The sequence below is a fragment of the Cibotium barometz genome, chromosome 19 (assembly GCF_041138505.1).
Source record: "Cibotium barometz isolate CiBa-2024 chromosome 19, ASM4113850v1, whole genome shotgun sequence".
Classification (NCBI taxonomy): domain Eukaryota; kingdom Viridiplantae; phylum Streptophyta; class Polypodiopsida; order Cyatheales; family Cibotiaceae; genus Cibotium; species Cibotium barometz.
The window spans coordinates 695165-717241 of NC_141064.1; positions in this window are offsets into that span (position 1 = coordinate 695165).

Consider the following 22077-nt stretch of genomic DNA (forward strand, 5'->3'; position numbering starts at 1 on the left):
CAAACTCATTTATGGTCTCCAGATGAAAATCTTCAAGAATGATTTCTTGGAGTCACTACGTGGTTTATGTGAGCACGATCCATCTTTTAGAGAGGTCTGGCACGCTGTACACGAAGCTAAAAAGAAATCTCAATTCATACCAGAAAATGAATAAAACAGAAATTCTAGCCTTTAGTCATTAAGTGACCCAATATAGGGTTAAAGAACATGTTCAACACTACCCACAAGTTCCCAAAATTCTATGAGAAACAGGTTAGAAAATTCAAGGGTCCAATAAAAACCCTTAGTTTAGAAAAATATTAGGTAGCAAAATTGTATAAGTTAAGAAAGATATAGGGGTGTGTTTGTGTACCCACCCCTGACCCGGGCATAGGCTCCGCAGCACAAGTGGAGCGATAGGCTACCACTTGCGTGGATAGCCTATTGCCCACCAAAAGATATTGATGCGTGAAGACTGAGTAGAATGGGAAGCCTTAGTTAGGCTCTTTGGCAAGGTTTGCCATACATATATATTCCAGTTGGAATCCACTGGCTATGTTGCCAGGTAAATGTAGTGACCTGCATGTAAACCGTTAAACAGAGAAGGAAAAGAGTATTTTTGAAGGTAGAGACCACCTATAACTAGCCCACCAAAGGCACTATGGCTATGAGTCAAGCTCCAACCTCAATCTAAACAAGCAATTATATCTTTAAGACTATCAGCCAGAGGCACATTGATGGCGAGAATTGTTTGAAGACTTTCCTTATCCTTATCTAGCTCAGCCAAAAGCTTAACCCAATCATTAAAGGACAGGAGTTGTAGAAGAGAGCCATGTTGGCACTGCTCTTCTGGAACTGAGGACACGATAATATCTTGTGCTTCTTCGGTCTTGATGCATGCCAAAACATGCTGGCAGGCTTTTGACGGTGAATGGTCTCAGGAGGAATCTCTGACCCCCTGAAAAGGGGTAAAATCTATGAGACATAAAACATAGTATTAGTCAAAATAAAGGTACTGTAGAAGCTAGACTTCCTAAAACCAGCCAACATAAGGGCACCACGGCTGTGAGCCAAGCTCCAACCTCAATCGGCATACAATTCAATCTTTAGGACTATCGGCTAAAAGCACAATGATAGCGAGAATTGTATAAATACGGCTCAGGTATAAAGAGTTTTTAGTATGAGTATGTGGACTATCTCCAAAGAGAGTAGCCCCTATAGCTAGAGTGTGTGTTTTTGTTTTGAACATAATACAATACCCTACAGCTGAATACCAAATTCAAAAGACACTCTATACTCAAGATATGAATGGAAACATGATATATTTCATCATCTGTGTAATACGTCATGTTTTTGGAGCACTGAGTGTCTCAAGTAAAACTTCAAGATGAAATTTAGATCTAGTGAGAGAAAAAAAACACAACAAGCCGAGGCAGATCCTCAGCAGAGAGAAACCCTTTTTCACACATGCAATCCGGAGAAGGTGAGTCCTGTTACCTAGATCCATACAAATAGACAAACAAAAGTGTCAGTCTGGATGTGTTTTGCAGGTGTCAGGCGACTCAACCTCTTGTCATCAATGTCACTCAACACTACACATGTCATAGGTCTCTATATACTAAAGAAATTCACAACACAAGTTATATCAAGAAAGCAAGCTGTACCCAATCAATGCAGCCATCGATTAGACCAAGAACATTGAGAGAATACCATTATCAAAATTAAGATTTCTCTTTTACCCATTAATCATTAGAAGTGAAAGTCCAGAGGACGTTTATCCCAAAAGATGAAAGCAAATAAAGTCCCGAATACAGAGCTCCTATGTTAACAATACCTACAGCATACTAGTAGTCATACCCTATCTGCCCCAAGTAGTAAGCGAGGGTTTACCATACATCATGAAGCCAAGTAGATTATTTAGTACATAAGCCATAGGTTCAGATGTGTAACCATTCTGATGAGATCAGATAACGGCATGTAGTCTGTACAAGTAATGCATATTCCACAAGCATTTATCTCTTATGTGCTATGTAATCATTAGTGAAAAGCAAAGGGTTTTATAATAGAGCTCCATTATCCAAATTAAAGACATTGTGCAACCATATAAGGTAAAAACAGAAATTCAAATATACATGGCACCTGTGAAGAAGGCACACCGATCATATAGTAAGCAATAGAGCCATGATCACAAAACATACCCAAAGGGCTAAGTGAGGGACCTGAGCTTAAAGCAATACACAAGCAGACTAGTGAGTGTGTGCCACTCACCCCAAATTTGTCTTGATTTATAGCAAATCCTCAGTCGAGGCATCTTCATGCATCAGTAGCCCATGTGGCCTCTCATCATTGCAGGCATATAGTGGAGCCTTCTATAGAGCTGTCCAAAAGCAAAAAGGGCACCATCATCTTCTCTGTGTAGTGTTACCCATCTCCTCATTCTAGAGCCAGAGTTAGGTTTAATATGATAACAATAAAGTTACTCAAATTGTGTTAACCAATAAGTTATATTTTGGGACTCCTCCAAGTCAAAGTATAAAGCCTGGTGCCCACATTAAAGTAAAAAGGTTATCCCAAGCAATAAATAAGAAAGGTTTGACATTATGAGACACGTATGATGTGTTTATTGTGTGTGTGTGTGTGTGTGTGTGTGTGTGTGTGTTCTATAGCAATAAAAAAGCCAAACTCATTTATGGTCTCCAGATGAAAATCTTCAAGAATGATTTCTTGGAGTCACTACGTGGTTTATGTGAGCACGATCCATCTTTTAGAGAGGTCTGGCACGCTGTACGCGAAGCTAAAAAGAAATCTCAATTCATACCAGAAAATGAATAAAACAGAAATTCTAGCCTTTAGTCATTAAGTGACCCAATATAGGGTTAAAGAACATGTTCAACACTACCCACAAGTTCCCAAAATTCTATGAGAAACAGGTTAGAAAATTCAAGGGTCCAATAAAAACCCTTAGTTTAGAAAAATATTAGGTAGCAAAATTGTATAAGTTAAGAAAGATATAGGGGTGTGTTTGTGTACCCACCCCTGACCCGGGCATAGGCTCCGCAGCACAAGTGGAGCGATAGGCTACCACTTGCGTGGATAGCCTATTGCCCACCAAAAGATATTGATGCGTGAAGACTGAGTAGAATGGGAAGCCTTAGTTAGGCTCTTTGGCAAGGTTTGCCATACATATATATGCCAGTTGGAATCCACTGGCTATGTTGCCAGGTAAATGTAGTGACCTGCATGTAAACCGTTAAACAGAGAAGGAAAAGAGTATTTTTGAAGGTAGAGACCACCTATAACTAGCCCACCAAAGGCACTATGGCTATGAGTCAAGCTCCAACCTCAATCTAAACAAGCAATTATATCTTTAAGACTATCAGCCAGAGGCACATTGATGGCGAGAATTGTTTAAAGACTTTCCTTATCCTTATCTAGCTCAGCCAAAAGCTTAACCCAATCATTAAAGGACAGGAGTTGTAGAAGAGAGCCATGTTGGCACTGCTCTTCTGGAACTGAGGACATGATAATATCTTGTGCTTCTTTGGTCTTGATGCATGCCAAAACATGCTGGCAGGCTTTTGACGGTGAATGGTCTCAGGAGGAATCTCTGACCCCCTGAAAAGGGGTAAAATCTATGAGACATAAAACATAGTATTAGTCAAAATAAAGGTACTGTAGAAGCTAGACTTCCTAAAACCAGCCAACATAAGGGCACCACGGCTGTGAGCCAAGCTCCAACCTCAATCGGCATACAATTCAATCTTTAAGACTATCGGCTAAAAGCACAATGATAGCGAGAATTGTATAAATACGGCTCAGGTATAAAGAGTTTGAGTATGAGTATGTGGACTATCTCCAAAGAGAGTAGCCCCTATAGCTAGAGTGTGTGTTTTTGTTTTGAACATAATACAATACCAAATTCAAAAGACACTCTATACTCAAGATATGAATGGAAACATGATATATTTTATCATCTGTGTAATACGTCATGTTTTTGGAGCACTGAGTGTCTCAAGTAAAACTTCAAGATGAGATTTAGATCTAGTGAGAGAAAAAAAACACAGCAAGCCGAGGCAGATCCTCGGCAGAGAGAAACCCTTTTTCACACATGCAATCTGGAGAAGGTGAGTCCTGTTACCTACATCCATACAAACAGACAAACAAAAGTGTTAGTCTGGATGTGTTTTGCAGGTGTCAGGGGACTCAACCACTTGTCATCAATGTCACTCAACACTACACATGTCATAGGTCTCTATATACTAAAGAAATTCACAACACAAGTTATATCAAGAAAGCAAGCTGTACCCAATCAATGCAGCCATCGATTAGACCAAGAGCATTGAGAGAATACCATTATCAAAATTAAGATTTCTCTTTTACCCATTAATCATTAGAAGTGAAAGTCCAGAGGACGTTTATCCCAAAAGATGAAAGCAAATAAAGTCCCGAATACAGAGCTCCTATGTTAACAATACCTACAGCATACTAGTAGTCATACCCTATCTGCCCCAAGTAGTAAGCCAGGGTTTACCATACATCATGAAGCCAAGTAGATTATTTAGTACATAAGCCACAGGTTTAGATGTGTAACCATTCTGATGAGATCAGATAACGGCATGTAGTCTGTACAAGTAATGCATATTCCACAAGCATTTATCTCTTATGTGCTATGTAATCATTAGTGAAAAGCAAAGGGTTTTATAATAGAGCTCCATTATCCAAATTAAAGACATTGTGCAACCAGATCAGGTAAAAACAGAAATTCAAATATACATGGCACCTGTGAAGAAGGCGCACCGATCATATAGTAAGCAATAGAGCCATGATCACAAAACATACCCAAAGGGCTAAGTGAGGGACCTGAGCTTAAAGCAATACACAAGCAGACTAGTGAGTGTGTACCACTCACCCCAAATTTGTCTTGATTTATAGCAAATCCTCAGTCGAGGCATCTTCATGCATCAGCAGCCCATGTGGCCTCTCATCATTGCAGGCATATAGTGGAGCCTTCTATAGAGCTGTCCAAAAGCAAAAAGGGCACCATCATCTTCTCTGTGTAGTGTTACCCATCTCCTCATTCTAGAGCCAGAGTTAGGTTTAATATGATAACAATAAAGTTACTCAAATTGTGTTAACCAATAAGTTATATTTTGGGACTCCTCCAAGTCAAAGTATATAGCCTGGTGCCCACATTAAAGTAAAAAGGTTATCCCAAGCAATAAATAAAAAAGGTTTGACATTATGAGATAGGTATGATGTGTGTATTGTGTGTGTGTGTGTGTGTGTGTGTGTGTGTGTGTGTGTTCTATAGCAATAAAAAAGCCAAACTCATTTATGGTCTCCAGATGAAAATCTTCAAGAATGATTTCTTGGAGTCACTACGTGGTTTATGTGAGCACGATCCATCTTTTAGAGAGGTCTTGCATGCTGTACGTGAAGCTAAAAAGAAATCTCAATTCATACCAGAAAATGAATAAAACAGAAATTCTAGCCTTTAGTCATTAAGTGACCCAATATAGGGTTAAAGAACATGTTCAACACTACCCACAAGTTCCCAAAATTCTATGAGAAACAGGTTAGAAAATTCAAGGGTCCAATAAAAACCCTTAGTTTAGAAAAATATTAGGTAGCAAAATTGTATAAGTTAAGAAAGATATAGGGGTGTGTTTGTGTACCCACCCCTGACCCGGGCATAGGCTCCGCAGCACAAGTGGAGCGATAGGCTACCAGTTGCGTGGTTAGCCTATTGCCCACCAAAAGATATTGATGTGTGAAGACTGAGTAGAATGGGAAGCCTTAGTTAGGCTCTTTGGCAAGGTTTGCCATACATATATATTCCAGTTGGAATCCACTGGCTATGTTGCCAGGTAAATGTAGTGACCTGCATGTAAACCGTTAAACAGAAAAGGAAAAGAGTATTTTTGAAGGTAGAGACCACCTATAACTAGCCCACCAAAGGCACTATGGCTATGAGTCAAGCTCCAACCTCAATCTAAACAAGCAATTATATCTTTAAGACTATCAGCCAGAGGCACATTGATGGCGAGAATTGTTTGAAGACTTTCCTTATCCTTATCTAGCTCAGCCAAAAGCTTAACCCAATCATTAAAGGACAGGAGTTGTAGAAGAGAGCCATGTTGGCACTACTCTTCTGGAACTGAGGACACGATAATATCTTGTGCTTCTTCGGTCTTGATGCATGCCAAAACATGCTGGCAGGCTTTTGACGGTGAATGGTCTCAGGAGGAATCTCTGACCCCCTGAAAAGGGGTAAAATCTATGAGACATAAAACATAGTATTAGTCAAAATAAAGGTACTGTAGAAGCTAGACTTCCTAAAACCAGCCAACATAAGGACACCACGGCTGTGAGCCAAGCTCCAACCTCAATCGGCATACAATTCAATCTTTAAGACTATCGGCTAAAAGCACAATGATAGTGAGAATTGTATAAATACGGCTCAGGTATAAAGAGTTTGAGTATGAGTATGTGGACTATCTCCAAAGAGAGTAGCCCCTATAGCTAGAGTGTGTGTTTTTGTTTTGAACATAATACAATACCCTACAGCTGAATACCAAATTCAAAAGATACTCTATACTCAAGATATGAATAAAAACATGATATATTTCATCATCTGTGTAATACGTCATGTTTTTGGAGCACTGAGTGTCTCAAGTAAAACTTCAAGATGAGATTTAGATCTAGTGAGAGAAAAAAAACACAACAAGCGGAGGCAGAGAGAAACCCTTTTTCACACATGCAATCCGGAGAAGGTGAGTCCTGTTACCTACATCCATACAAACAGACAAACAAAAGTGTCAGTCTGGATGTGTTTTGCAGGTGTCAGGGGACTCAACCACTTGTTATCAATGTCACTCAACACTACACATGTCATAGGTCTCTATATACTAAAGAAATTCACAGCACAAGTTATATCAAGAAAGCAAGCTGTACCCAATCAATGCAGCCATCGATTAGACCAAGAGGATTGAGAGAATACCATTATCAAAATTAAGATTTCTCTTTTACCCATTAATCATTAGAAGTGAAAGTCCAAAGGACATTTATCCCAAAAGATGAAAGCAAATAAAGTCCCGAATACAGAGCTCCTATGTTAACAATACCTACAGCATACTAGTAGTCATACCCTATCTGTCCCAAGTAGTAAGCCAGGGTTTACCATACATCATGAAGCCAAGTAGATTATTTAGTACATAAGCCACAGGTTCAGATGTGTAACCATTCTGATGAGATCAGATAACGGCATGTAGTCTGTACAAGTAATGCATATTCCACAAGCATTTATCCGTTATGTGCTATGTAATCATTAGTGAAAAGCAAAGGGTTTTATAATAGAGCTCCATTATTCAAATTAAAGACATTGTGCAACCATATAAGGTAAAAACAAAAATTCAAATATACATGGCACCTGTGAAGAAGGCGCACCGATCATATAGTAAGCAATAGAGCCATGATCACAAAACATACCCAAAGGGCTAAGTGAGGGACCTGAGCTTAAAGCAATACACAAGCAGACTAGTGAGTGTGTGCCACTCACCCCAAATTTGTCTTGATTTATAGCGAATCCTCAGTCGAGGCATCTTCATGCATCAGCAGCCCATGTGGCCTCTCATCATTGCAGGCATATAGTGGAGCCTTCTATAGAGCTGTCCAAAAGCAAAAAGGGCACCATCATCTTCTCTGTGTAGTGTTACCCATCTCCTCATTGTAGAGCCAGAGTTAGGTTTAATATGATAACAATAAGGTTACTCAAATTGTGTTAACCAATAAGTTATATTTTGGGACTCCTCCAAGTCAAAGTATAAAGCCTGGTGCCCACATTAAAGTAAAAAGGTTATCCCAAGCAATAAATAAATAAGGTTTGACATTATGAGACAGGTATGATGTGTGTATTGTGTGTGTGTGTGTGTGTGTGTTCTATAGCAATAAAAAAGCCAAACTCATTTATGGTCTCCAGATCAAAATCTTCAAGAATGATTTCTTGGAGTCACTACGTGGTTTATGTGAGCACGATCCATCTTTTAGAGAGGTCTGGCACGCTGTACGCGAAGCTAAAAAGAAATCTCAATTCATAAAAGAAAATGAATAAAACAGAAATTCTAGCCTTTAGTCATTAAGTGACCCAATATAGGGTTAAAGAACATGTTCAACACTACCCACAAGTTCCCAAAATTCTATGAGAAACAGGTTAGAAAATTCAAGGGTCCAATAAAAACCCTTAGTTTAGAAAAATATTAGGTAGCAAAATTGTATAAGTTAAGAAAGATATAGGGGTGTGTTTGTGTACCCACCCCTGACCCGGGCATAGGCTCCGCAGCACAAGTGGAGCGATAGGCTACCACTTGCGTGGATAGCCTATTGCCCACCAAAAGATATTGATGTGTGAAGACTGAGTAGAATGGGAAGCCTTAGTTAGGCTCTTTGGCAGTGTTTGCCATACATATATATTCTTGCTGGAATTCACTGGCTATGTTGCTAGGTAAATGTAGTGACCTGCATGTAAACCGTTAAACAGAGAAGCAAAAGAGTATTTTTGAGGGTAGAGACCACCTATAACTAGCCCACCAAAGGCACTATGGCCATGAGTCAAGCTCCAACCTCAATCTAAACAAGCAATTATATCTTTAAGACTATCAGCCAGAGGCACTGGTTGAAGACTTTCCTTATCCTTATCTAGCTCAGCCAAAAGCTTAACCCAATCATTAAAGGATAGGAGTTGTAGAAGAGAGCCATGTTGGCACGACTCTTGTCGAACCAAGGACATGATAATATCTTGTGCTTCTTCGGTCTTGATGCATGCCAAAACATGCTGGCAGGCTTTTGATGGTGAATGGTCTCAGGAGGAATCTCTGACCCCCTGAAAAGGGGTAAAATCTATGAGACATAAAACATAGTATTAGTCAAAATAAAGGTACTGTAGAAGCTAGACTTCCTAAAACCAGCCAACATAAGGGCACCACGGCTGTGAGCCAAGCTCCAACATCAATCGGCATACAATTCAATCTTTAAGACTATCGGCTAAAAGCACAATGATAGCGAGAATTGTATAAATACGGCTCAGGTATAAAGAGTTTGAGTATGAGTATGTGGACAATCTCCAAAGAGAGTAGCCCCTATAGATAGAGTGTGTGTTTTTGTTTTGAACGTAATACAATACCCTACAGCTGAATACCAAATTCAAAAGACACTCTATACTCAAGATATGAATGGAAACATGATATATTTCATCATCTGTGTAATACGTCATGTTTTTGGAGCACTGAGTGTCTCAAGTAAAACTTCAAGATGAGATTTAGATCTAGTGAGAGAAAAAAAACACAACAAGCCGAGGCAGATCCTCGGCCGAGAGAAACCCTTTTTCACACATGCAATCCGGAGAAGGTGAGTCCTGTTACCTACATCCATACAAACAGACAAACAAAAGTGTCAGTCTGGATGTGTTTTGCAGGTGTCAGGGGACTCAACCACTTGTTATCAATGTCACTCAACACTACACATGTCATAGGTCTCTATATACTAAAGAAATTCATAACACAAGTTATATCAAGAAAGCAAGCTGTACCCAATTCAATGCAGCCATCGATTAGACCAAGAGCATTGAGAGAATACCATTATCAAAATTAAGATTTCTCTTTTACCCATTAATCATTAGAAGTGAAAGTCCAGAGGACATTTATCCCAAAAGAGGAAAGCAAATAAAGTCCCGAATATAGAGCTCCTATGTTAACAATACCTACAGCATACTAGTAGTCATACCCTATCTGCCCCAAGTAGTAAGCCAGGGTTTACCATACATCATGAAGCCAAGTAGATTATTTAGTACATAAGCCACAGGTTCAGATGTGTAACCATTCTGATGAGATCAGATAACGGCATGTAGTCTGTACAAGTAATGCATATTCCACAAGCATTTATCCCTTATGTGCTATGTAATCATTAGTGAAAAGCAAAGGGTTTTATAATAGAGCTCCATTATCCAAATTAAAGACATTGTGCAACCATATCAGGTAAAAACAGAAATTCAAATATACATGGCACCTGTGAAGAAGGCGCACCGATCATATAGTAAGCAATAGAGCCATGATCACAAAACATACCCAAAGGGCTAAGTGAGGGACCTGAGCTTAAAGCAATACACAAGCAGACTAGTGAGTGTGTGCCACTCACCCCAAATTTGTCTTGATTTATAGCGAATCCTCGGTCGAGGCATCTTCATGCATCAGCAGCCCATGTGGCCTCTCATCATTGCAAGCATATAGTGGAGCCTTCTATAGAGCTGTCCAAAAGCAAAAAGGGCACCATCATCTTCTCTGTGTAGTGTTACCCATCTCCTCATTCTAGAGCCAGAGTTAGGTTTAATATGATAACAATAAGGTTACTCAAATTGTGTTAACCAATAAGTTATATTTTGGGACTCCTCCAAGTCAAAGTATATAGCCTGGTGCCCACATTAAAGTAAAAAGGTTATCCCAAGCAATAAATAAAAAAGGTTTGACATTATGAGACAGGTATGATGTGTGTATTGTGTGTGTGTGTGTGTGTGTGTGTGTGTGTGTGTGTGTGTGTTCTATAGCAATAAAAGAGCCAAACTCATTTATGGTCTCCAGATGAAAATCTTCAAGAATGATTTCTTGGAGTCACTACGTGGTTTATGTGAGCACGATCCATCTTTTAGAGAGGTCTGGCACGCTGTACGCGAAGCTAAAAAGAAATCTCAATTCATACCAGAGAATGAATAAAACAGAAATTCTAGCCTTTAGTCATTAAGTGACCCAATATAGGGTTAACGAACATGTTCAACACTACCCACAAGCTCCCAAAATTCTATGAGAAACAGGTTAGAAAATTCAAGGGTCCAATAAAAACCCTTAGTTTAGAAAAATATTAGGTAGCAAAATTGTATAAGTTAAGAAAGATATAGGGGTGTGTTTGTGTACCCACCCCTGACCCGGGCATAGGCTCCGCAGCACAAGTGGAGCGATAGGCTACCACTTGCGTGGATAGCCTATTGCCCACCATAAGATATTGATGTGTGAAGACTGAGTAGAATGGGAAGCCTTAGTTAGGCTCTTTGGCAGTGTTTGCCATACATATATATTCTAGCTGGAATCCACTGGCTATGTTTGCCATACATATATATTCTAGCTGGAATCCACTGGCTATGTTGCCAGGTAAATGTAGTGACCTACATGTAAACTGTTAAACAGAGAAGCAAAAGAGTATTTTTGAGGGTAGAGACCACCTATAACTAGCCCACCAAACGCACTATCGCCATGAGTCAAACTCCAACCTCAATCTAAACAAGCAATTATATCTTTAAGACGATCAGCCAGAGGCACATTGATGGCGAGAATTGTTTGAAGACTTTCCTTATCCTTATCTAGCTCACCCAAAAGCTTAACCCAATCATTAAAGGATAGGAGTTGTAGAAGAGAGCCATGGTTGCACGACTCTTGTCGAACCAAGGACACGATAATATCTTGTGCTTCTTCGGTCTTGATGCATGCCAAAACATGCTGGCACACTTTTGACGGTGAATGGTCAGGAGGAATCTCTGACCCTCTGAAAAGGGGTAAAATCTATGAGACATAAAACATAGTATTAGTCAAAATGAAGGTACTGTAGAAGCTAGACTTCCTAAAACCAGCCAACATAAGGGCACCACGGCTGTGAGCCAAGCTCCAACCTCAATCGGCATACAATTCAATCTTTAAGACTATCGGCTAAAAGCACAATGATAGCGAGAATTGTATAAATACGGCTCAGGTATAAAGAGTTTGAGTATAAATACGGCTCAGGTATAAAGAGTTTGAGTATGAGTATGTGGACTATCTCCAAAGAGAGTAGCCCCTATAGCTAGAGTGTGTGTTTTTGTTTTGAACATAATACAATACCCTACAGCTGAATACCAAATTCAAAAGACACTCTATACTCAAGATATGAATGGAAAGATGATATATTTCATAATCTGTGTAATACGTCATGTTTTTGGAGCACTAAGTGTCTCAAGTAAAACTTCAAGATGAGATTTAGATCTAGTGAGAGAAAAAAAACACAACAAGCCGAGGCAGAGAGAAACCCTTTTTCACACATGCAATCCGGAGAAGGTGAGTCCTGTTACCTACATCCATACAAACAGACAAACAAAAGTGTGAGTCTGGATGTGTTTTGCAGGTGTCAGGGGACTCAACCACTTGTCATCAATGTCACTCAACACTACACATGTCATAGGTCTCTATATACTAAAGAAATTCACAACACAAGTTATATCTAGAAAGCAAGCTGTACCCAATCAATGCAGCCATCGATTAGACCAAGAGCATTGAGAGAATACCATTATCAAAATTAAGATTTCTCTTTTACCCATTAATCATTAGAAGTGATAGTGCAACCATATCAGGTAAAAACAGAAATTCAAATATACATGGCACCTGTGAAGAAGGCGCACCGATCATATAGTAAGCAATAGAGCCATGATCACAAAACATACCCAAAGGGCTAAGTGAGGGACCTGAGCTTAAAGCAATACACAAGCAGACTAGTGAGTGTGTGCCACTCACCCCAAATTTGTCTTGATTTATAGCAAATCCTCAGTCGAGGCATCTTCATGCATCAGCAGCCCATGTGGCCTCTCATCATTGCAGGCATATAGTCCCATCTCCTCATTCTAGAGCCAGAGTTAGGTTTAATATGATAACAATAAGGTTACTCAAATTGTGTTAACCAATAAGATGTATTTTGGGACTCTTCCAAGTCAAAGTATATAGCCTGGTGCCCACTTTAACGTAAAAAGGTTATCCCAAGCAATAAATAAAAAAGGTTTGACATTATGAGACAGGTATGATGTGTGTATTGTGTGTGTGTGTGTGTGTGTGTGTGTGTGTGTGTGTGTGTGTGTTCTATAGCAATAAAAAAGCCAAACTCATTTATGGTCTCTAGATGAAAATCTTCAAGAATGATTTCTTGGAGTCACTACGTGGTTTATGTGAGCACGATCCATCTTTTAGAGAGGTCTGGCATGCTGTACGCGAAGCTAAAAAGAAATCTCAATTCATACCAGAAAATGAATAAAACAGAAATTCTAGCCTTTAGTCATTAAGTGACCCAATATAGGGTTAAAGAACATGTTCAACACTACCCACAAGTTCCCAAAATTCTATGAGAAACAGGTTAGAAAATTCAAGGGTCCAATAAAAACCCTTAGTTTAGAAAAATATTAGGTAGCAAAATTATATAAGTTAAGAAAGATATAGGGGTGTGTTTGTGTACCCACCCCTGACCCGGGCATAGGCTCCGCAGCACAAGTGGAGCGATAGGCTACCACTTGCGTGGATAGCCTATTGCCCACCAAAAGATATTGATGTGTGAAGACTGAGTAGAATGGGAAGCCTTAGTTAGGCTCTTTGGCAGTGTTTGCCATACATATATATTCTAGCTGGAATCCACTGGCTATGTTGCCAGGTAAATGTAGTGACCTGCATGTAAACTATTAAACAGCGAAGCAAAAGAGTATTTTTGAGGGTAGAGACCACCTATAACTAGCCCACCAAAGGCACTATGGCCATGAGTCAAGCTCCAACCTCAATCTAAACAAGCAATTATATCTTTAAGACTATCAGCCACCACAGGCACATTGATGGCGAGAATTGTTTGAAGACTTTCCTTATCCTTATCTAGCTCAGCCAAAAGCTTAACCCAATCATTAAAGGACAGGAGTTTTCGAAGATAGCCATGTTGGCACGGCTCTTGTCGAACCAAGGACACGATAATATCTTGTGCTTCTTCGGTCTTGATGCATGCCAAAACATGCTGGCACGCTTTTGACGGTGAATGGTCAGGAGGAATCTCTGACCCTCTGAAAAGGGGTAAAATCTATGAGACATAAAACATAGTATTAGTCAAAATAAAGGTACTGTAGAAGCTAGACTTCCTAAAACCAGCCAACATAAGGGCACCACGGCTGTGAGCCAAGCTCCAACCTCAATCGACATACAATTCAATCTTTAAGACTATCGACTAAAAGCACAATGATAGCGAGAATTGTATAAATACGGCTCAGGTATAAAGAGTTTGAGTATGAGTATGTGGACTATCTCCAAAGAGAGTAGCCCCTATAGCTAGAGTGTGTGTTTTTGTTTTGAACATAATACAATACCCTACAACTGAATACCAAATTCAAAAGACACTCTATACTCAAGATATGAATGGAAACATGATATATTTCATCATCTGTGTAATACGTCATGTTTTTGGAGCACTGAGTGTCTCAAGTAAAACTTCAAGATGAGATTTAGATCTAGTGAGAGAAAAAAACACACAACAAGCCGAGGCAGATCCTCGACAGAGAGAAACCCTTTTTCACACATGCAATCCGGAGAAGGTCAGTCCTGTTACCTACATCCATACAAACAGACAAACAAAAGTGTTAGTCTGGATGTGTTTTGCAGGTGTCAGCAGGGGACTCAACCACTTGTCATCAATGTCACTCAACACTACACATGTCATAGGTCTCTATATACTAAAGAAATTCACAACACAAGTTATATCAAGAAAGCAAGCTGTACCCAATCAATGCAGCCATCGATTAGACCAAGAGCATTGAGAGAATACCATTATCAAAATTAAGATTTCTCTTTTACCCATTAATCATTAGAAGTGAAAGTCCAGAGGACATTTATCCCAAAAGATGAAAGCAAATAAAGTCCCGAATACAGAGCTCCTATGTTAGCAATACCTACAGCATACTAGTAGTCATACCCTATCTACCCCAAGTAGTAAGCCAGGGTTTACCATACATCATGAAGCCAAGTAGATTATTTAGTACATAAGCCATAGGTTCAGATGTGTAACCATTCTGATTAGATCAGATAACAGCATGTAGTCTGTACAAGTAATGCATATTCCACAAGCATTTATCTCTTATGTGCTATGTAATCATTAGTGAAAAGCAAAGGGTTTTATAATAGAGCTCCATTATCCAAATTAAAGACATTGTGCAACCATATCAGGTAAAAACAGAATATCAAATATACATGGCACCTGTGAAGAAGGCGCACCGATCATATAGTAAGCAATAGAGCCATGATCACAAAACATACCCAAAGGGCTAAGTGAGGGACCTGAGCTTAAAGCAATACACAAGCAGACTAGTGAGTGTGTGCCACTCACCCCAAATTTGTCTTGATTTATAGCAAATCCTCAGTCGAGGCATCTTCATGCATCAGCAGCCCATGTGGCCTCTCATCATTGCAGGCATATAGTGGAGCCTTCTATAGAGCTGTCCAAAAGCAAAAAGGGCACCATCATCTTCTCTGTGTAGTGTTACCCATCTCCTCATTCTAGAGCTAGAGTTAGGTTTAATATGATAACAATAAAGTTACTCAAATTGTGTTAACCAATAAGTTATATTTTGGGACTCCTCCAAGTCAAAGTATATATCCTGGTGCCCACATTAAAGTAAAAAGGTTATCCCAAGCAATAAATAAAAAAGGTTTGACATTATGAGACAGGTATGATGTGTGTATTGTGTGTGTGTGTGTGTGTGTGTGTGTGTGTGTGTGTGTGTGTGTGTGTGTGTGTGTGTGTGTGTGTGTTCTATAGCAATAAAAAAGCCAAACTCATTTATGGTCTCCAGATGAAAATCTTCAAGAATGATTTCTTGGAGTCACTACGTGGTTTATGTGAGCACGATCCATCTTTTAGAGAGGTCTGGAACGCTGTACGCGAAGCTAAAAAGAAATCTCAATTCATACCAGAAAATGAATAAAACATAAATTCTAGCCTTTAGTCATTAAGTGACCCAATATAGGGTTAAAGAACATGTTCAACACTACCCACAAGTTTCCAAAATTCTATGAGAAACAGGTTAGAAAATTCAAGGGTCCAATAAAAACCCTTAGTTTAGAAAAATATTAGGTAGCAAAATTGTATAAGTTAAGAAAGATATAGGGGTGTGTTTGTGTACCCACCCCTGACCCGGGCATAGGCTCCGCAGCACAAGTGGAGCGATAGGCTACCACTTGCGTGGATAGCCTATTGCCCACCAAAAGATATTGATGCGTGAATACTGAGTAGAATGGGAAGCCTTAGTTAGGCTCTTTGGCAAGGTTTGCCATACATATATATTCCAGTTGGAATCCACTGGCTATGTTGCCAGGTAAATGTAGTGACCTGCATGTAAACCGTTAAACAGAGAAGGAAAAGAGTATTTTTGAAGGTAGAGACCACCTATAACTAGCCCACCAAAGGCACTATGGCTATGAGTCAAGCTCCAACCTCAATCTAAACAAGCAATTATATCTTTAAGACTATCAGCCAGAGGCACATTGATGGCGAGAATTGTTTGAAGACTTTCCTTATCCTTATCTAGCTCAGCCAAAAGCTTAACCCAATCATTAAAGGACAGGAATTGTAGAAGAGAGCCATGTTGGCACTGCTCTTCTGGAACTGAGGACACGATAATATCTTGTGCCTCTTCGGTCTTGATGCATGCCAAAACATGCTGGCAGGCTTTTGCTCAGGAGGAATCTCTGACCCCCTGAAAAGGGGTAAAATCTATGAGACATAAAACATAGTATTAGTCAAAATAAAGCTACTGTAGAAGCTAGACTTCCTAAAACCAGCCAACATAAGGGCACCACGGCTGTGAGCCAAGCTCCAACCTCAATCGGCATACAATTCAATCTTTAAGACTATCGGCTAAAAGCACAATGATAGCGAGAATTGTATAAATACGACTCAGGTATAAAGAGTTTGAGTATGAGTATGTGGACTATCTCCAAAGAGAGTAGCCCCTATAGCTAGAGTGTGTGTTTTTGTTTTGAACATAATACAATACCCTACAGCTGAATACCAAATTCAAAAGACACTCTATACTCAAGATATGAATGGAAACATGATATATTTCATCATCTGTGTAATACGTCATGTTTTTGGAGCACTGAGTGTCTCAAGTAAAACTTCAAGATGAGATATAGATCTAGTGAGAGAAAAAAAAACACAACAAGCCGAGGCAGATCCTCGGCAGAGAGAAACCCTTTTTCACACATGTAATCCGGAGAAGGTGAGTCCTGTTACCTACATCCATACAAACAAACAAACAAACGTGTTAGTCTAGATGTGTTTTGCAGGTGTCAGTGGACTCAACCACTTGTCATCAATGTCACTCAACACTACACATGTCATAGGTCTCTATATACTAAAGAAATTCACAACACAAGTTATATCAAGAAAGCAAGCTGTACCCAATCAATGCAGCCATCGATTAGACCAAGAGCATTGAGAGAATACCATTATCAAAATTAAGATTTCTCTTTTACCCATTAATCATTAGAAGTGAAAGTCCAGAGGACATTTATCCCAAAAGATGAAAGCAAATAAAGTCCCGAATATAGAGCTCCTATGTTAACAATACCTACAGCATACTAGTAGTCATACCCTATCTGCCCCAAGTAGTAAGCCAGGGTTTACCATACATCATGAAGCCAAGTAGATTATTTAGTACATAAGCCATAGGTTCAGATGTGTAACCATTCTGATGAGATTAGATAACGGCATGTAGTCTGTACAAGTAATGCATATTCCACAAGCATTTATCTCTTATGTGCTATGTAATCATTAGTGAAAAGCAAAGGGTTTTATAATAGAGCTCCATTATCCAAATTAAAGACATTGTGCAACCATATCAGGTAAAAACAGAGATTCAAATATACATGGCACCTGTGAAGAAGGCGCACCGATCATATAGTAAGCAATAGAGCCATGATCACAAAACATACCCAAAGGGCTAAGTGAGGGACCTGAGCTTAAAGCAATACACAAGCAGACTAGTGAGTGTGTGCCACTCACCCCAAATTTGTCTTGATTTATAGCAAATCCTCAATCGAGGCATCTTCATGCATCAGCAGCCCATGTGGCCTCTCATCATTGCAGGCATATAGTGGAGCCTTCTATAGAGCTGTCCAAAAGCAAAAAGGGCACCATCATCTTCTCTGTGTAGTGTTACCCATCTCCTCATTCTAGAGCCAGAGTTAGGTTTAATATGATAACAATAAAGTTACTCAAATTGTGTTAATCAATAAGTTATATTTTGGGACTCCTCCAAGTCAAAGTATATAGCCTGGTGCCCACATTAAAGTAAAAAGGTTATCCCAAGCAATAAATAAAAAAGGTTTGACATTATGAGACAGGTATGATGTGTGTATTGTGTGTGTGTGTGTGTGTGGGTGTGTTCTATAGCAATAAAAAAGCCAAACTCATTTATGGTCTCCAGATGAAAATCTTCAAGAATGATTTCTTGGAGTCACTACGTGGTTTATGTGAGCACGATCCATCTTTTAGAGAGGTCTGGCACGCTGTACGCGAAGCTAAAAAGAAATCTCAATTCATACCAGAAAATGAATAAAACAGAAATTCTAGCCTTTAGTCATTAAGTGACCCAATATAGGGTTAAAGAACATGTTCAACACTACCCACAAGTTCCCAAAATTCTATGAGAAACAGGTTAGAAAATTCAAGGGTCCAATAAAAACCCTTAGTTTAGAAAAATATTAGGTAGCAAAATTGTATAAGTTAAGAAAGATATAGGGGTGTGTTTGTGTACCCACCCCTGACCTGGGCATAGGCTCCGTAGCACAAGTGGAGCGATAGGCTACCACTTGCGTGGATAGCCTATTGCCCACCAAAAGATATTGATGCGTGAAGACTGAGTAGAATGGGAAGCCTTAGTTAGGCTCTTTGGCAAGATATATTCCAGTTGGAATCCACTGGCTATGTTGCCAGGTAAATGTAGTGACCTGCATGTTAACCGTTAAACAGAGAAGGAAAAGAGTATTTTTGAAGGTAGAGACCACCTATAACTAGCCCACCAAAGGCACTATGGCTATGAGTCAAGCTGCAACCTCAATCTAAACAAGCAATTATATCTTTAAGACTATCAGCCAGAGGCACATTGATGGCGAGAATTGTTTGAAGACTTTCCTTATCCTTATCTAGCTCAGCCAAAAGCTTAACCCAATCATTAAAGGACAGGAGTTGTAGAAGAGAGCCATGTTGGCACTGCTCATCTGGAACTGAGGACACGATAATATCTTGTGCTTCTTCGGTCTTGATGCATGCCAAAACATGCTGGCAGGCTTTTGACGGTGAATGGTCTCAGGAGGAATCTCTGACCCCCTGAAAAGGGGTAAAATCTATGAGACATAAAACATAGTATTAGTCAAAATAAAGGTACTGTAGAAGCTAGACTTCCTAAAACCAGCCAACATAAGGGCACCACGTCTGTGAGCCAAGCTCCAACCTCAATCGGCATACAATTCAATCTTTAAGACTATCGGCTAAAAGCACAATGATAGCGAGAATTGTATAAATACGGCTCAGGTATAAAGAGTTTGAGTATGAGTATGTGGACTATCTCCAAAGAGAGTAGCCCCTATAGCTAGAGTGTGTGTTTTTGTTTTAAACATAATACAATACCCTACAACTGAATACCAAATTCAAAAGACACTCTATACTCAAGATATGAATGGAAACATGATATATTTCATCATCTGTGTAATACGTCATGTTTTTGGAGCACTGAGTGTCTCAAGTAAAACTTCAAGATGAGATTTAGATCTAGTGAGAGAAAAAAAACACAACAAGCTGAGGCAGATCCTCGGCAGAGAGAAACCCTTTTTCACACATGCAATCCGGAGAAGGTGAGTCCTGTTACCTACATCCATACAAACAGACAAACAAAAGTGTTAGTCTGGATGTGTTTTGCAGGTGTCAGGGGACTCAACCACTTGTCATCAATGTCACTCAACTCTACACAAGTCATAGGTCTCTATATACTAAAGAAATTCACAACACAAGTTATATCAAGAAAGCAAGCTGTACCCAATCAATGCAGCCATCGATTAGACCAAGAGCATTGAGAGAATACCATTATCAAAATTAAGATTTCTCTTTTACCCATTAATCATTAGAAGTGAAAGTCTAGAGGACATTTATCCCAAAAGATAAAAGCAAATAAAGTCCCGAATACAGAGCTCCTATCTTAACAATACCTACAGCATACTAGTAGTCATACCCTATCTGCCCCAAGTAGTAAGCCAAGGTTTACCATACATCATGAAGCCAAGTAGATTATTTAGTACATAAGCCACAGGTTCAGATGTGTAACCATTCTGATGAGATCAGATAACGGCATGTAGTCTGTACAAGTAATGCATATTCCACAAGCATTTATCTCTTATGTGCTATGTAATCATTAGTGAAAAGCAAAGGGTTTTATAATAGAGCTCCATTATCCAAATTAAAGACATTGTGCAACCATATCAGGTAAAAACAGAAATTCAAATATACATGGCACCTGTGAAGAAGGCGCAACATACCCAAAGGGCTAAAGTTAAGAAAGATATAGGGGTGTGTTTGTGTACCCACCCCTGACCCGGGCATAGGCTCCGCAGCACAAGTGGAGCGATGGGCTACCACTTGCGTGGATAGCCTATTGCCCACCAAAAGATATTGATGTGAAAAGAAAGACTGAGTAGAATGGGAAGCCTTAGTTAGGCTCTTTGGCAAGGTTTGCCATACATATATATTCCAGTTGGAATCCACTGGCTATGTTGCCAGGTAAATGTAGTGACCTGCATGTAAACCGTTAAACAGAAAAGGAAAAGAGTATTTTTGAAGGTAGAGACCACCTATAACTAGCCCACCAGAGGCACTATGGCTATGAGTCAAGCTCCAACCTCAATCTAAACAAGCAATTATATCTTTAAGACTATCAGCCAACCAGAGGCACATTGATGGTGAGAATTGTTTGAAGACTTTCCTTATCCTTATGTAGCTCAGCCAAAAGCTTAACCCAATCATTAAAGGACAGGAGTTGTAGAAGAGAGCCATGTTGGCACCGCTCTTCTGGAACTGAGGACACGATAATATCTTGTGCTTCTTCGGTCTTGATGCATGCCAAAACATGCTGGCAGGCTTTTGACGGTGAATGGTCTCAGGAGGAATCTCTGACCCCCTGAAAAGGGGTAAAATCTATGAGACATAAAACATAGTATTAGTCAAAATAAAGGTACTGTAGAAGCTAGACTTCCTAAAACCAGCCAACATAAGGGCACCACGGCTGTGAGCCAAGCTCCAACCTCAATCGGCATACAATTCAATCTTTAAGACTATCGGCTAAAAGCACAATGATAGCGAGAATTGTATAAATACGGCTCAGGTATAAAGAGTTTAAGTATGAGTATGTGGACTATCTCCAAAGAGAGTAGCCCCTATAGCTAGAGTGTGTGTTTTTGTTTTGAACATAATACAATACCCTACAACTGAATACCAAATTCAAAAGACACTCTATACTCAAGATATGAATGGAAACATGATATATTTCATCATCTGTGTAATACGTCATGTTTTTGGAGCACTGAGTGTCTCAAGTAAAACTTCAAGATGAGATTTAGATCTAGTGAGAGAAAAAAAACACAACAAGCCGAGGCAGATCCTCGGCAGAGAGAAACCCTTTTTCACACATGCAATCCGGAGAAGGTGAGTCCTGTTACCTACATCCATACAAACAGACAAACAAAAGTGTTAGTCTGGATGTGTTTTGCAAGTGTCAGGGGACTCAACCACTTGTCATCAATGTCACTCAACACTACACATGTCATAGGTCTCTATATACTAAAGAAATTCACAACACAAGTTATATCAAGAAAGCAAGCTGTACCCAATCAATGCAGCCATCGATTAGACCAAGAGCATTGAGAGAATACCATTATCAAAATTAAGATTTCTCTTTTACCCATTAATCATTAGAAGTGAAAGTCCAGAGGACATTTATCCCAAAAGATGAAAGCAAATAAAGTCCTTAATACAGAGCACCTATGTTAACAATACCTACAACATACTAGTAGTCATACCCTATCTGCCCCAAGTAGTAAGCCACGGTTTACCATACATCATGAAGCCAAGTAGATTATTTAGTACATAAGCCACAGGTTCAGATGTGTAACCATTCTGATGAGATCAGATAACGGCATGTAGTCTGTACAAGTAATGCATATTCCACAAGCATTTATCTCTTAT